The following is an 18,663-nucleotide window of genomic DNA, read 5'->3' on the forward strand; positions in this document are numbered from 1 at the left end:
CCTAATCCTATGCTAAGATGAATACTACTAGGCTACTACTCTAATAATAATAATAATAATAATAATAATAATAATCATAATAATAAGGAGAAGAAGAAAGATTAGATTAAAGGGTGAGGAGTAAAATCAGTATAAGGTGGGGCTGTTTTGTCTTCAGCAAGAATACCTAGTGCTAATAAGTAATTTGTCAACAACATTGTATATATCTAGTGCCTGGTAATCAACCTCCTCACCTGGTGAGAGGACAGTCCACTCATCCTCACATTTCACACAGTATGAATAATAATGACAACAAAAGGAAGTAAAACTAAATGAATGTTTTAACTGAGAGCAATACTTTGTACCCATATTTCCAATTGTATAGTAGATTGCACACAGTTTTTGCTTGTTACGTTCAGACCCGACGGGATTGCAAACTTCAAAAGCACCATCGTCATTATAACGTTCTTCCTCAACTTCCTCAAGCAGATGCTGAGGATCATCAGCCACAGTCTGTTGTAACACAGTGTGTTTATGCTTTTGGTAAATATGACATCTAAAGGACTCATACTTTGAAAAGGTCCTCTGACAGTCATTAAGACCACAAGTTATTGAAAAATTTGCCTCTTGTGCATGAATGAGACCAATGTGCTGGATTAATTTGACAATCGCTCTCCGAGAGCATTTAGGACAACAGAATAGGCGAGGCATTTTTGGCAGATATTACTGTAAGAGATTGATTACCCTGGTAACTGGAGTAGGTAGAGGCTTGTCACCATCCACAGTAAGTTTCAATACATATTGCTGAAGAGAAATCAGAGTGTTCTTCAAATGAGATGGATATGTTGAATTGAAGACAAAATAAGCACAAAATGAAGCAAGAGCCCTTTCATCCACACCGCTAGCCCAGCAGATCTCTATCCCATCGACTTTGATGACTGCAGTGACTCTTCTTGTAAACACAGTTTTGCAGTCAGTGACTTCTGGTACTTGCAGTGGTAACAGCAGACTTTCTATGACAGCGACCCGCCTTCGAGCCTCAGCTTCATTAACTGTTTTTTTTAAGTATTGGGTTTTTTCACTGTAGAAGTTCACTACAACTGTAGAAGTTGTAGAATAAATTCCCCATGAACAACACTGACTGGAGCACATGCCCATTAGAAAGATTCAGGTGATGGACTATTAGCAAGTTATTGTCATTCATTCATATAAATTCAACAATTATTATGTTTTTCACTATTTAGCTGTCTTTTTACTTTAAGGATCTAATAAATTGCATATATGAAATGATTTTATTTACAAGTATCATGTTTGTGATTTTAGGTTATTCTTCATTTAGTACAGCTTCTGACCATTAAATCAAAACAGACTTGTGATTTGATGACATAATGCTTATTTATTTAGAAACAGAAGTACCTAAATACAAACATGCTAAATACTTTATATTTTTATATATAAATAACCAGGTGAAAAAGAAGACAACCTTCCAATTGTGAAACTGGTTATTAAAGCGCTTAATTAAGTGTATTGTCCATGCAGTGTGCACAGATGTCCTTCTCATCTAGGGATAAAATGTTCCGCTGGCCCTTTAAGAAGCAGGAATGTGAGTTCCCGTTCTGCCCAGGAGTATCGCGAGAGTTCACCTGCGAGCAGCGCGATTTACAACGCGATGCAGGTGCTTCTTATGAAGTGTGAGAACCGGGAAGTTCTTGTGCATGAAGCAAGACTTTAAGTTTAAAATCACAGTGGAGCCACTGAGCAGTGAGACTAAGTATACTCGTCAGGCTTACATCTGAAGACCAAACATCTGTGGTGAAGTTCATCGCGGAGTGGTTATGAAGAAGCTCGTGAATATGATCTGCCATACGGTTGTATAACTCCGGTAAGCAGACGAATGTGAAATAACGCCGACTCGGTAAAGTGTAGCGAGACTCAAGGAGTTTTACCAGTCGCTGAAATCCCATGTCCTTCACTACAGAGCATGGTTGATCATCAAGCGCCATAAACTCCAATACTTTCTGTGTAATTCCTAGAGTTTTTGTGCTGTCAGATTATCAGATGTTTTTAAATTATCTATAGATGAAAAATAACCTTTCGGTATCGGCCGATACATCGGTGCATCTCTAGTTAAAACCAAGAATATAATGGGTAATTGCATATTTCATTTTAATTGACCCCCTTTTTTTTTTTTTTTTTTTTTTTTTTTTACTGAAGGAGCCTTATATGGTCTTGCATGTGTACAAATATTATATTTGTATGTGTATGTTGTATTTCCTACTGTCGATAAGGAAAGGGAAAAGGAGACAGACTCATATTCTTGGTTGTACAAAACCACGCTGTAACTTCAATTCAGTTCCATTTTATTTGTATAGCACTTTTTACAATGGACGTTGTCTCAAAGCAGCTTTACAGAAACATATAAACACGGGATACAGATTTTAAATGTGCGAATTTATCCCAGTTGAGCAAGCCGGTGGTGAAAAACTCCAAGATGTTAAGAGGAAGAAACCTTGAGAGACCCCTGGTATAACTAGAAAATGTTGAAAAATTGAAAGTCCCAGGTATCCCAAGGGTTCCTGTATAAGGCTGTCCTTAAACTTTTCTGAAGTGCAAGTTTCTTCTAAGTCCCAGGTATCCCAGGGGCCCAATACCTAATAACCTAATGCTTATTTATTCAGAAACAGAAGTAAGTACATACAAAATCCTGCTTTCAATTTTAACTCGGACAGCGTGCTTTCAGTTGATGGACGACCCCATTTATTTTTTGATGAGCTCCAGAGAGGTGTGTATGTATGTATCTGTGTGTGTGTGTGTGTGTGTGTGTATGTGTGTGTGTGTATATATATATATATATATATTAGACAACTATATTATATATTTTTGAATTTCATATATAAAATAGTTTTATTCACAAGTGTCATCTGTGATTTTTATTCGCTATGTAGAACATTTAGATCAAGCAATGTACAGAAATAGGTGTATGAATTTTCTCTCAAAAGTCATGTTGACCAGTTTTGTCTTGTTTTACCTCTCTTGCAACTTCAATCATTGGGCACCAGACTGGAGGCAAACAAGACCTTGTCTGTAAACACTACAGCAAAATTAAAGGTTAGTCACTCCTTTAAAGGACAGGAAATTTACAGGATAGGCACTTGACTTTTCCCACAAAAGTTATATTGTCCTGAATTTTTTGAAGTGTTCAAAAGTATATGGACGGTGTTAAGGGTCTGGGTGTTGTGAGTGGCAGAGCAGCTACATCGTTGCGATCCACTGAAAGTCAATCTTTTGTTTGGGAGCCCTGGCTACATGGGTAGCCCTCCTGGACCAAGTCCCTCTGGATGTTCCAGGGGGACACGTCAGAAAATAAGATTATTATTATTATTTTTTTTTTCCTTCTATCATCCAAGGTGCGCCAGGGGCAGAGCGTTTAGACATGAACCCCCGGTATTCAATTGAATTCCATTTTATTTGTATAGCACTTTTTACAATAGACGTTGTCTCAAATCAGCTTTACAGAAACATATAAACATGGTATACAGATTTTAAATGTGCGACAGTCAACACTGGAACCAGCAACAAACAGGTCATTACAAAATTATGGATAGACGGAATGTTAGAAAAAGAGCAGTAAAAAAGGTCAATGTAATGCTCACTTCATTTGGATGTCATTTAAGAGAAAATGATCTTGGTGCTGCAGTGCGAGATGACGAGATAACTTCATCTAATATCCAAAATGTTGCTGGTGGCACATATCATTATTTTGGTATTCTTAAAGCTTTGTCCAAAACCATGGAAAGAATCTGGTCTCATGTTCTAGAGAAGTATGAATTCAAACTTCAACTGAACATGGATGGCTTACCACTGTTTAAAAGTTTGTCTTTGTAGTTTTGGCCCATTATAGGGTTACTGCAGGGTTATACTAAGAAACCAGTTGTCATTGCTCTGTTCTGTGGTAAATCAAAGCCAACATCACGAACTGACTATTTGAAAGATCTAGTCAGTGAACTGCAAGGGTTAAGCAAGGGATTTGCCATAAATGGGAAGCAATTTTTCCTAAAAGTCGCATCTATCCTGTGTGATGCTCCAGCTAGAGCTTTTATAAAGGGAATTAAATCACATACTGGTTATTCAGGTTGTGACAAGTGCATCCAATCTGGTGTGTACATCAACCATAGAATGACCTTTCCTGAGATCAGCAGCCCACGTAGGACTGATGAGTCTTTTATCAACATGTCTGATGAAGACCATCATACTGAAACATCTCTTTTAAAAGCTGCAGGAATTGGCATGGTATCATGCTTTCCACATGATTACATACACCTTGGTGTTATGTGAAAACTGCTGGACTTATGGCTTGCTTCAGGGCCTTTATGTTGTCATTTGTCTGCTCGCCAAAGTGTTATAATCTCAGACACACTTGCTAGCTTGAGACGTTATATTCCTGAGGACTTTGCTAGGAAACCCAGGCAATTCTCGGAAAGACTGAGGTGGAAAGCAACAGAATTGTGACAGTTTCTGTTATACACAAGTCCAGTGGTTCTTCTTGATGTGCTGTCAGAACCAATGTACAGCAATTTTATGTTATCTGTTGCTATCTTTATACTCTCCAATCCATTCTTTGTATAATTCTTAATGACTTTGCTCACAGTTTGCTAGTGTCATTTGTAAAGCATTTTAGTGAGTTGTATGGTCCTGAATTTGTTAGCTACAATGTACATGGGCTAACCCATCTTTCTGAGGATGTCAAAAAAACATGGAAGCCTTGACTTCTTGTCTGGGTTTCTGTTCGAAAACTTCCTGGGACAAATAAAGAAAATGATAAGAACTCCACACCATCTCCTGTTACAGGTTATACGGCGACTCTCAGAAATGGACTGTTTCATGGTAAATGCTGAACATTTGGATATGAACATTGTCTTGAAAAAACAGCATGAAAATGGCCCAATTCCACCAGATTTTAATAAAGTTGACCAGTTCCAGGAGGTTGTTCTAGGTAGCACTAGAGTTAATCTCTCATGTATGGGAGATAACTGTCAGAATTGGAGGCTGCATTGGTGTAGTAATGAATATTCTTCAATGTCAGGAGAAAGTAAAGTGCTTAAAAGACTTATCTAAATGAAAAGCTTACAGCACCTAGTATTCCCATTCAGTCTCCCAACCAAGTGCTAACCAGGCCCAACTTTGCTTTGCTTTGCTTCTGAGATCAGGCTTTGTTTTTTTTATTTTTTTTTTAATTAAAAGTATTGAAAAATTCCATTAAAAACATATTACAGCATAAATACTTTTTCACATTAAAATACACCAGAATGTACATTATTTAACAATAAATCCTAACTTTATATCTATAACTTTATAAACATTTATTATTTACATCCATTGTAATATCAGTTTAAAACACAGTCAATCCTTAAAAAATAAATAACACTTATATTCCTAATATGATAAAATTACCCTTGTTGTCCTGGCACTTTCCATTGTAAATCATTAAACACCTTACATACGTCTGGCGTAAAAACATTATAAAATTCATCCATTTTATCTTCTTGTTTAAAATAGAAAAACAAACATTCTATATATTTTTCCACTTTTCTTTTAAAAACACGCTCTACATCCATTACAATTTTTCTCTTTTTGCCACAACTCTTCTCTCCCATATTGCACTTTTTAACATCACAAGCAGATTGATCAGTTTGTTTTTACACTTTTTATACACTCCTAACATGATGACTTTATTCCATTCCGTGTCTCTCTTTTTTTTTTCCCTTTCAGATGTTCAATTATTTTCTTACATTTCACATTAAAATCTTTAAACTCTTTGTAGTGTAAAAGCAAATGTAAAAACCCTTCTTCATCATCATTACATACTTTACATATTGCATTTTGCTCCATTACCATTTTGTTCAGTAGGAAGTCTGTAAATATGACTTTATGTCTGATAAAATACTCTAGGTTCTCTAATTTCCTTTCTACGATCGTCCCTTTCATGTTATTCCATATGCTTTCTTCTTTAAGGTAATTGAATTTCTGTTGCCAGTACTCATTTATAATCGTTTTTTTAAAAACTCCATCTCTAAAAAGGCTATAAAACATTTTCACTGTACATTCTTTAAAAGCAGCCAGTTTTTCTCCCACCTTCACATAGACCTCTCTTCCTGTTCCCCCCTCTTCCATGTTTTCAATTCTCTTTATCCACTCTTTGGGTATTGCTTTTTTGATGACATCATACTTATTTATTATTTCTTGTCTGCTAAAATCCTCTTTCTCCTCCTCCATTGCATCTACTATACACTGTACAGGTAAAAACCCTTCTTTAAATTCATATAAAACATCCCTAACCCTTGTGATTCCCACCATTTCTAAAAAAAAATCTCTTTTCCTTGATTTAAAATGCTGCTGTTTAAGAATAAAGGCTGATTTAAAATGTTCTCTCTGCCTCGGGGATTAAAATGTACATTGGTTAAGAATTTCCCCCAGGCGCTCATCATTTCCTTATAAAAATCTGGTAACCCTTCCATCATCCAGTTGTTTTTCATCCATAAAATATTATCTCCCAAATTAAAATTCCCACATTTGTTTATAAAATATTCCATTGTTTTTTTCCATGCTGCTTTATTTTCATCATCCATATACTTTTTTTTAAATTATTTTCACTCTTAAACTGTTTTTCCTTTGCTCAGCATCCATTAAACCCAATCCCCCCCTTTCCACCACACCTATTAAAGTATTGTACGCGATTCTTGGTGGCTTTCTGTCCCATAAAAATCTAAGAAACATTTCTTCAGCCTTCGTTCTGCCCACAACGGCATAGATGACACACATAAGGTATACCATAACTTAGACACCATCAACACATTTAAGATTAAAACCTTCCCTTTTAAATTAAGAGTCCTCAGTTTCCAAAAATTCAGTCTTCTTTCAATACCTCCTAATATGCCTTCCCACATGGTTTCCCTTGCTTTCTTTTCATCCTTCCCAATTAAAACACCTAAGATCTTTATTTCTTTTGTTTCTTTGAAAGTAAAATGATTTGTTAAATCTGTAACCCCTCCAAATCTCATACACTGTTTTTTCTTCATTTACCTTACCTCCTGAGCCCTTACAAAACATCTGTACAATTTCCATGACTTTAACACTCTCCATTTCTTTTACTATCACTGTGGTATCATCCGCATATTGAAATATTTTGTCCTTTTCTTTACTTCCTTCAACACCTAATCCTTTTATTTTTTCTTCTTGCTTTATGGCTAGTCCTAGTGGTTCTGATACGAGTGAATATAAAAGAGCTGATAGTGGACATCCTTGTCTTATGGATCTTTTTATTTTAAAACACTATGTTAAAAACCCATTACATTTTATTCTCGTTATTGCACCTCTATATAAAATTTTAATCCATTTAATAAAATTCTCTCCGAAACCAAAACTCTTTAAAATTCCAAATAAATAATCATGTTCTACCCTGTCAAAAGCTTTTTCAAAATCTAAACTAATTACATAGGCTTCTTTGTTTTTGGTTTTCATGTATCTGATCATATCTTGTATGCTTAATGTTGTGTCTGCTATGTCTTTTCTTTTACCCCGTACACTTGATTTGTTTTAATTATGCTTGGCATTACTTCTTTTAATCTGTTGGCTAAAATTTTTGCTAAAATCTTTAAATCAGTGTTGAGCATTGTAATTGGTCTGTAGTTATTTAGTTCTACCCTTTCTCCTTTTCTTTTATATATCAACTTGATCAACCCCGTTCCCATTCTTTGGCTCATCTCTCCTTTCTTAAAAACCTCATCATATACTTCTTTCAGGGTGCTAGTTATAAAATCCTTAAAAACGATATAAAACTCACTCCCCAAACCATCTATCCCTGGACTTTTCTTTCTATTTAATTCGGTTATAGCTTTTTCAATCTCTTCCTCTCTTATGTCTTGATCACATTCTTTTTTTTATCTTCCTCTCCTACTTTTGTTTTTATTTGCATCAATAGTAGTGCTTTTTCTTCTTCTTTTACTCCCTCTGAATTAAATAGCTTTTCATAATATGCTTTTATTCCTTTCAAAATTTCCTCATTTTTTCCTACTACCTCTCCATTTTCTCCTTTTATTTTTTCAGCTTTCCCCTTTCCAGATCGAAAAAGAACTTTTCTCCATCCACCATGTACTTTGCTTTGCTTCGCAAGCTCACACTTTATTTCTTTTCTTCCATTTCTTTTCTTCCTCCACTATATGCTTTGCTTCACAACCTCACACTAATATTTCTTCAGTTTCTTTCAGTTCTTCCTCTATTACTTTTAATTTTTGTATATCTTTTTCTTTCTCATTATTTTTTTTTTTTACCATCGTTCCCTTGTTTCTCTTTCCTTATTCTTTTTGCCTTTTTTTTGTCTGCAATATTTTATGGTAAATTTTCACTGCATACTTCACAATTTCCCACCATATTCTTTTATCTTCCACATACATCCCATTTTCATTTTCAATGATATCTTTTATCTTTTCAACATATTCTTCATTCTTTAAAACCGCTGTGTTTAAGACCCATACCCCTGGCCCTCTTTTCACTGTACTCCAGTCTATTTGCGTAAAAAGTGGCTTATGATCACTTAGGCTTGTTTCTTCATACCTCATCCCTTCTATGAAACCTTCTATGTTCCTTGTACATAAAACAAAGTCTATTCTTGTTTTGCACATAGAATTCCAGACTATTTGCCACTTTGAGTATTCTTTTTTTCTTTTCATTCCTTTCTCTCCATATGTCAATCATGTCTTCCATCAGTGATTTTAGCTCTTTTCTTCCTGTGTCAGTTTTAAAAACCATTCCTTCAGCCATATCCAATTTACTAAACACTGTATTAAAATCCCACATTATAATAACTTGATTGTGCTTCTTTAAAAACTCCCTTAAAAACTTAAAATACTCTCTTTTCCTGCTCCCCTGCTGGTGCTTGTACATTGACCACTATTACTTTCTTCTCTTCATATTCTATCTCTACTTCCATACATTTCCCAAATGTGTCCTTATACATTATTTTACATTTTGTATCTCTATTTTCTTTTATTAGAATTGCTACTCCTCTTCCAGACTTATCACCATTGTTATAAAATATTTCCCCATTCCATCTTTTCCTTATTTCACTTGTATACCCATCTCTCCAGTTAGTTTCTGGTAAAACATCTTCCTTTTTACACATTTCTTTTACTTTTTCAAATTTTCTTACATTTAAAAGTCCTCTTGCATTAAATGTAACAATTCTTAAAATCCTAAAACAGAGGAGAACGTACATCAAACTCATCTTTTCAGTCAATCCCCTCCAACTCATACCTGTTTTCATGTTTAAGTGCATCCTTTTTAATCGCTCTTTTTCTGGCAGCTTCCAAGCTTGGCATAACCTTTATCGATCGCCTTCTTTTCATAGTTTTCACTGTTTTATCCTCCATCTCTTCCCCCTCTTCACTTTCATTTTCAGCACGTTGTTCATTACTCCTTTGTTCTTTTTGGTCTGCTCTGTCCAATGCACTTTTCAGTCATGTCTATCTGTGTCCAGATTTCTCCCTCTTGTTCTATTTGCACCTTCTGTTTGTTGCATTCATCCGTCTGTTCTCCATTTTCTGTGTTTTCTGATATGTCACTGACCTGTGTTCCTCTGGTTTCTTCTTCTTGCTCCTTCTCGCTGTCTCCTCCATGCCTCTGCCCGTTCATCTGCTCCTCTTCTCCCTCCTCGCTCTCCATCCAGCATTCACACTTTAAAAACTTTCTGCAATCCAGGCACTTCACTGTGTTGCAGTCTCTTGCAAAATGCCCCCTCTCATCACATTCATAGCACTTAAAATTAGGGCAATCCTTCACCATATGATCCGGGCTCATGCACAGACGACAAGTTTTCACCTGGTGACTGTGCATCACCCAGAAGTACTGCGGTCCTTCTGCCGTTTCCATCTTGGTGCTATACGGGAGGGACGTCACCTCTCTCGGGAACCTTGTTTTTACAAATCTTGTCCCATCCTCAATGTTTTTGCCCGGATACATTCTCCTTTTAATTTTAGAGATGGGGATTCCCTCCAGCTTTTTAAAAATGTCCTCATCATCCAAGTAAACAGGCAGATGCATGGAGACCACATAATCCCTGTTCTGTAGTCTTTTCACTTCACACACTTCACCTTTGATTCAGTCCGTCCATTAACTCTTCTGTATCTTCACTTTCGAGTGTCGCCTCATATTCTTTTGATTGTCTTGGTCTTACCACTAGGATTTTCCCCTCTCCAATTCTTTCCGTCACCGCTTTGATGTCCTCTGCTCATGCATCTTTGACATTTCCCAAATCCACAGTGACTGTAGCTTCTTTAGTGTACACTCCCATGCTGACTTCTTTCTCTGTTCTGTTTCCATCTCACTCGTTTATCCGGTCCTTTTTCATGTCCATGTCATGTTTCTCCTGCCCTTGCCTCATCTGTTGACTTTAAATCATCAATTTTTAACAAACACACGAACTACGTTTAACCACCTCCCAAACAGCCCGTACTGCGGGGATGATTAAAAAAATAATAATATAAACACAGATGAAAATAAACACCAAGCTTTTGGTGAGCCTCTCACCTACTGCAGCCAACACGCTTCTTCTGTGGTGCTACACTCTAGCGCTGTCGGAGTGGTATGGCAGTAAGCAAAAGCTACCATCAAATGGTGCCTATTTAAGTAGTGTAAGTAAACCTTGAATAGGACTGACTGACTGATTGGGTCCCTTTCAAACCTGCATCCAATCTTTATCCCAAAAGAGGATGTTGTGCAGAGATAATTAAAGCACTTATCCAAATAAAAATCAGATCAAAGTGTGGCTTCTGCTTGGTTAGAATGAAAACCTGCAACCACACTGGCCCATTCTGGATAAGACTGGACAACCCTGATGTAAAGCAAATAACTACTAGGGTAAGTGACCGATTTAGAACTCAACAAAGTGACATGTTGACTTGACGTCACTCCATGTACAGGGAAGGAACTGGTAGATGAGAAGACTTCCCACTGTTGACGAGTGGCAATTTCAAGTTGAGGGTGTGTCTTCTTTGTATTTTCCTGCTTGGAGGTGGGAATTACAAGTTGCAACCTCGAGTCAAGCGCATCATTACTCTTGTCTTATTGAGCAACGAAAGAGCCAGGCTTCCACTTTCTGTAGAAAACCAGAGACTCCCTTTCATTTTGTAAGCAAATGTTATCTGCTTTGCTACAAAAGAAGGAAATCTGCTCTGTTCAAGGTCTCGCTTTCTGGCTGTTCCTAGAGGACCTGATCCTACGGAGATGACAACCGGTCAGTTATTAAAGCAAAGTTCAAAACTTCCAGCTTGTTTCTGCCCGGTCTCGATCCAGGGAACTTTCACGCAGGCGCCGAAAACAGTTCCGCTTAACTTTACCAGTTCATTCTCAATGGTAGTCCTTATTACTACGGATGCAATATATTTTTGGCCACATGTTGATTCCCTGGCACTGTTTCAAGGCTTTTTTTTTTGTAAGATCTACATTTTGGATTGCCTCCACTGCCTATCAGCCAGTTAATACTTTAGGGTTAGGTCTTTTAATTTACAACGACACCCCCCCCCCCCCCCCCCCCCCCCCCGGGGACTGCTGCTGGAGACTTCTGGAGCTAAATCTTGAGTGGACTAGGAGGTCCTTGAGGTTATGTTCTTTCTATAGGCCGAAATGACTTTGAATTTTTGTAAAAATCGATAAGTGTTGAAAGTTGTTCTTAATTTTTTTTTATTTAAAGCTAGTGTTTGATGGTTGTAAGTGGTTATTAACAGGATGACATGTTGAGGGTTTGGTAGCAGGGTGGCTGGAGGTGGAGTCTTTATTTCTGTGTTGTGGCTTTGATTTGTCGTAAGAATCTCCTACTGTAGCCTTTGTTTGAGGGCTTTGAACAGGACTCGGGTAGCATTGTGAAAGTCATTCTCATCCGTACATATGCGATGGAATTGTTTCAGCTGGGACTTGACTATCCCTTTGAATCTATGCTTAGGATGAAAACTGGTTTTATGTAAGAGACGATGTGTGTCTATCTTTTAAAGTAAACTTTAGTTTAGAGTGCCCTGGAATGCTCTACCGGTTCACCCAAAAGCACTGTAGTGTCCATAAACTGAATCGACTGTTAGTGGTGTTTTATTGTGATATTCGGGTGATGTGTGTTTGCAGTTCTGATGAACTGATCAAATTCCTCCATTCCATGCTGCCAAACCCCAAAGATATCGTCCAGGTATCTATAGTAAACTAGATGTGTAAGTTTGCATCTGTCAAGAAGGGATGTTTCCCATTCCACTATATATGTTCGCATACACCGGTGCAAATTTTTTGCCCATTGCTGTACCATTGATCTGTAGGTAAAATTGCAAATCAGTCGTTTCGTGTTAGACCGATTTCTAAAATTTGTAGAACGTATTTATCAGGTCTGCATGGATCCGGATGGTTTCTAAAGGCTTTCTGAACAGCTTTCAGCCCTAATTCTTTCGATGTATTTGTATATAACCTGTTTGTCTATGGTAAACAGAAATGAGTCGCTTGAAATCCTGATGTTTTGTGTTTTTGCAATAAAATCATGTGTCCTTTATGTAACTATTGTGTATTTGTGACAGTGGATTTAAAAAACTGTTGATGTATTGGGCTATGTGATAGGATTCACTCCCACAGTCTGACACTATTGGGCGGCCCCTGGGGATCTCGCCTGGGATGGTCCATGTTTCTGGAGCAGCATGTATTTTCGGCAATAAATAAAATACTCTAGACCTGGGAATATCTGGACCCATTAAATAATGTTTGTTTTGAGTTGATGTATTTTTCCCGATTGTAAATTATTGAGAATGTTCTGTATAGTTAGTTTGGTTTAGTGAATGAGTTAAAGGGATGTAATGGTCAGTGGTGTTCAATTGTCTTTTAGCCTCATACATAGTGTCTCACAAAGGTGAGTACACCCCTCACATTTTTGTAAATATTTGATGATACCTTTTCATGTGACAACACTGAAGAAATGACACTTTGCTACAATGTAAAGTAGTGAGTGTACAGCTTGTGTATCAGTGTAAATTTGCTGTCCCCTCAAAATAACTCAACACACAGCCCTTAATGTCTAAACCGCTGGCAACAAAAGTGAATACACGCCTAAGTGAAAATGTCCAAATTGGGCCCAAAGTGTCAATATTTTGTGTGGCCACCATTATTTTCCAGCACTGCCTTAACCCTCTTGGCCCTGGAGTTCACCAGAGCTTCACAGGTTGCCACTGGAGTCCTCTTCCACTCCTCCATGATGACATCACGGAGCTGGTGGATGTTAGAGACCTTGTGCTCCTCCACCTTCCATTTGAGGATGCCCCACAGATGCTCAATAGGGTTTAAGTCTGGAGACAGGCTTGGCTAGTCCATCACGTTCACCCTCAGCTTCTTTAGCAGGGCAGTGGTCGTCTTGGAGGTGTGTTTGGGGTTGTTATCATGCTGGAATACTGCATACTGATCATGCTCTGCTTCAGTATGTCACAGTACATGTTGGCATTTATGGTTCCCTCAATGAATAGACGTATGAGTGCTGCCAGCATTGCTGAAGAGGTTGAAGGGTGTAGCAAAGTGTCATTTCTTCAGTGTTGTCACATGAAAAGATATAATCAAATATTTACAAAAATGTGAGGGGTGTACTCACTTTTGTGAGATGCTGTATACTGAGCTTTATCTAAAATGACAATCCCTGACCCCTTATCTGCAGGTTTTAGAATAATGTCCGTGTTTGCTTTAAGAGAAAGGGTTGCCCTTTTCTGCATGGGTGATAATTTATGTTTTAAAACGTCTATTTGAACTTATGGCTCTGTGATTTTGGTTAGTTAACCACCTGATAAAATTAGGGGTTGCCATTTAGATGTTCCTATGAATGGGGTTTGTAGTGGTTTGTGTAGTGGCTTGATTCTCGAAATCAAAATCATTTAAGATCTTTAACTTTCTATTATGCGCATGGACGTCCCTCCTAAGATCCCCAAGGTCCAACCAACCTCGTGTTTGGATGAAGGTTAGTCCCATCTCCAGCAACAGCCTCTCTCCCTGTGATAGTTTTAGACCGGTTAAAAATGTTGGAGTGTAAATGATCGTTGCACGTCTCCGTCCTTAATAGTTTAACTGGTCACACCAGCAGTCGAACATGCATTGTGCTGTCTCTGCAGTCCAGTGAATACAGTCTTTCTCAACCCTAAATAACAATCTATTCAGTTCCAATAATGGACTCCCATGGGACATAATAAATTTATTTACCGCCTCCAGATTCTGCTGCTCCTGTGGGGGTAAAGATTCTGAAAACTGAATGATGGGTGTGTAAATCGTAGCATTTGGAAATTTTGATTGAGCTGTTCTCCACAGGCACTGTAGTTGCTTTATGGTTGTTTTGTAGGGAGGTTGTCCCCTGTTGTTATTTAGTTATTTAGTTATTCAGGAAGTAAAGTAACCTGCGCGTGCATTTTAGCTGAGGACGGCATCATTACGACGTAGTCTCCACAACACATGTGTACCATGAGCGGCAGGGGAATTTGTGGGACACAGAAGAGGTCCACTGCTGCGCATAATATCTGTTGCACCTGCGTTCGAGTGAGTCTGAAACCAGACCAACGGGGGGGAACAATCGCACTCGGATTTGGACCGCAGCAAACATGACCCGTGTGACAACTATCGTACTCAAAGGCTACCTTATGCTTTATATTCTAATTTTATTAGTTCCCAAGTGTGGTTCATACCACCAGGGTCACTCCCTGTATTAACAAAGATGAACTGTCAGGAATTTCTTGCCATTGGATTTTGTGTTTATATACTTCGTTATTTTGCTATTTACTGAATGCACTTCATTCATTTAGTCGGGTTTCCAAAAATTCTGACAGTCCTGACTCGGCAACCTACAGCGTAATGTCCGAAATCCACAGGCGTGAAAGTTTCCTCACTCAAACTCGGGATTCTGACACTCTGACATAAGCGTTTGCACATTTGCATTTTAATTAATGATACAGTAAACACGTGCATCAAAACCAATCTTAAAAATTAGATGGTAGCAGTAGTAATATAATAGTAATAGTAATAATAGTCCAAGTTGTTATTTCAGTTTAACACACACACGCGCACACACACGGAAGCCCAATCAGGTGATACAGAGTCCAGCATTTCACAATTCTCTCACCTGTTCATCGTCGTCATCGAGGAATCGGATGGTGCTCATTCTATTCGTGGCTCTGTTGTCCCACGTGTCATCAGCCACATCGTTCACGAGACTCTCCAGAGTGCCATAGCGTACCAGGTTATCAGAACCTACATATACACACAGACACATTCCACTATCACGTCTCACCTCACCATTCCCAAAATATTTTCCCAAAGCTGAAGGTTAAGCCAAAATAAAGTAACCTCAACTGAAGAGTTCACCTGCGATACCCAGCAAGTAAACAACGTCAGATTAGGGCTCAGATTATACTCGACTTGTATAAACCCGGACTTATTTAGAGGCTTTGTGCATGAGTGTCTGTGCTCCTGCTCGGTCTCCGTCTCTCCCTCCCTCCTCCCCTCAGTGACCTAGCTTCCATGGGTTTTCCACCCTCATCGGTCCGTGTCACCACAAATGATCATAATCCCTCGGCCTAAACAAGAAAACACAGCTGCTACTCAGAAGAGGTTAAGAATGACAAACTTTCTATTCGTCTTTATCGACACTACGTTTACATTCGTAGGCAAAAATATATATAGATATGAAATTAATTCTGGTGCACACTCAGTGCACAGCAGTGGATGTGATGCCACTTGCCACTGTGGTTAGTGCTTAATAGCGACGAGTGTGGTTAGGCAGAGATAAGCTTCTTTAAGCCATGCAATCCAGCGGGTGTACATAAAACAGCTCAGGTGCAGAGAGAGAAAGTGCCAGATTTTAGGCTCTGTCTGCTTATCAAACATTCCAAAAAAATGTATTCTTCTATAAGAATATGTGCTAGACAGGCACAGAGCAAATTAAAATCCTACAAGCCATGCCGTTTAGGGCTCACGTTGAGCAGAGACCTTCTCAAACACAGGAATTCATACATACGGAGTGCTAATGTTTGCATACGCATAGGACAAAATAGCGAAAACAAAGAAATATAAATGATATGGGGGGAAATCGTGAGTTTTTCTTCATTATCAAAAAAAGAGAGAAATGATCAAATGATAAGAACTCAGGGTTGCCTCCACCACCAAGAAGTCTAGCCCATTCCTTTAGTCTCATTACTAATCTGTATGTCTCAAACTCAAATACCCTTAAAATACATGCCTCAAAAAGCAAGAAAGCTATTGAAGAAAAACTATTTCTGACATTTGACCGTGTTTGGATCAACTCTAAAATCTAATATCAGTTCATCTTCTGTGTACAGTCACGATTCTATAAAATCCTACAAAACATACTACCTCCACCACCTAGTGGCTTTTAATTCCCTCAGTTGTAATATATTGGCTGCCTTGCAGTTCTCCCTGTAGTTCTGGCCTTGTTTCCCACTGAAGTTAAGCAAGGTTGAGCCTGGCCAGTACCTGGATGGGAGACCTACTGGGCAAAACTAAGGCTGCTGCTGGAAGTGGTATTAGTGAGGCCATCAGGGGGCGCTCACCCTGTGGTCTGTGTGGGGCCTAATGCCCCGGTATAGTGAGGAGGGATACTATACTGTAAAAACAGCACAGTCTTTTGGATGAGACGTTAAACCGAGGTCCTGACTCTCTGTGGTCATTAAATATCCCTGGACACTTCTTGTAAAGGAGTAGGGGTATAACCCTGGTGTCCTGGTGGAATTCCCCCACTGGCCCTTCTCCATCATGGCCCCCTAATAATCCCTGAAAACCCCTGTGACCTGAAAATGACTCCAGTTTAAACAATGTATTCTTGAGTCATATTGAATTCATGCAACTGCACCTGCCAAACATGTTCTTTTGCAAATGTGGGAAGTAGATTTATTTATTTATTTTTTACATACAAGTCAGCGTGACTATGAATGCCAACTCTGATCACAATGAAAAGTTGCAGGGAAATAATAATGGCTTTTGCTGGGTCATTCATATCTGCATTAGCATTATGTGCAACATGCTTATGTTACTTAAAATATGCCAAACCCAATTTACATGCCACTTACTGCTGTGTTGTACCCATTAGTATGTTTAGACAGAACAAATGTTATAGGTGTGTTTATATATTTTCTATATTTGTATACAGGGTCCTGATCTGCCTTTTCAAATATCAGTGCCCCCTGTATATTTGGGGAACAAATGGTACCTAATTTGGAGTTGAATTATTCTGGGATTTACCCCTAACAACCCAGGCTTACAACTGCCTAACCTGTTTCCAGACAAATCAAAAACATGCAGCTCTGTAGCCTGTGAAATTTCAGGGATGCGTGTCAGACAGTTGTCCCTCACACACAGCACATTCAGACTGCTGCAGCCTCCTATCTGTGAAAATGGAAAAAAATAATTGCACATAAACATGTCAGAAGTAATAGCTCTAGAGAGGAAAGCATTATTATAGGAGCTTGGGAGTTGAGTGGAATAATATGGGGGAAATCAGTCACGACCAGGAATTAATCTCTTACGGCTCTAAATGTTCAGGTTCTTGAGAATCCCGGGCTATTATTAATACAGTCCTGAAAGAAAAACTGGAGAAAGCACAGGTGGCAGACATTTGTTTGTCTTGATATGCGATCTATTTTACAATTGAACAAAAGGATGGATAAAAGAATGCACGCGTGAAAAACAGCACCCCTGTAACACATGCAAGTCTCGGTGTGGGATCTATACGCTGCTAATGGGGCTGACAGCGGGGCCTAATTTTAGAAGCAATTAGTGGTGATCTATAGCATGGCATTAATGGACAGCCAGACAGCGACAAATCTACCTTCCAGTGACTGAGCCTGATATTATATTATATACACAGAGAATATAAACAGTAGGTACACCCGTAACCCGATCTCAACATAATAACACAGCAGAAATACATAGAGATACGTGTTCAACACTCATTTCCGTTACCTGTAAGGTGGGGAAACTTCTGTCTAAGACTGGGCAGAACAAGCAAACAACACATCTCATCAAATAAAATGTATTATAAAAGTAGGTCAGGAGTGTTAAGAGGATTTAAATGCATTGCATCTTACACCACCACACCTTGTACTTGAAAAAGTATCATCTTGGGGCTGCGTAGCTGCAGACCGGTCAGAGTGCCCATGCTGACCCCTGTCCACTGCCGAAAGTACCCATAATGGGCTCATGAGCATTAGAACCGGACCATGGAGCAATAGAAGAAGGTGACCTGGGTTCATGAATCACGTTTTCTTTTACATCATGTGGATGGCCAAGTGCGTGTGTGTCGTTTATCTGGGGAAGAGATGGCACCAGGATACACTATGGAAAGAAGGCAAGCCGGCGGAGGCAGTGTGATGCTCTGGGCAATGTTCTGCTGGGAAACCTTGGGTCTTGGCATTCATATGGACGTTAATTTAACATGCACGACCAACCTAAACATTGTTGAAGACCAAGTACACATCTTCATGGCAACAATATTCCCTAATGGCAGTGGATTCTTTCAGCAGGATAATGAGCCCTGCTACATTGCAAAAATGGTTCAGGAACGGTTTGAGGAACATGACAAGGAGTTTAAGGTGTTGACTTGGCTCCAAATTCCCCAGACCTCAA

At 38.7% G+C, this 18,663-nt stretch overlaps 1 protein-coding gene across 2 annotated transcripts in view; it reads right to left on the reverse strand.

Moving 5' to 3' along the window:
• The window catches only part of LOC128604858 (NACHT, LRR and PYD domains-containing protein 3-like), a 440,358-nt gene that overhangs the window by 252,925 nt on the left and 168,770 nt on the right, over positions 1-18,663 (reverse strand). The window lies entirely within an intron of this gene.

This window comes from Ictalurus furcatus, unplaced genomic scaffold, assembly GCF_023375685.1.
Source record: "Ictalurus furcatus strain D&B unplaced genomic scaffold, Billie_1.0 scf4, whole genome shotgun sequence".
NCBI lineage: Eukaryota > Metazoa > Chordata > Actinopteri > Siluriformes > Ictaluridae > Ictalurus > Ictalurus furcatus.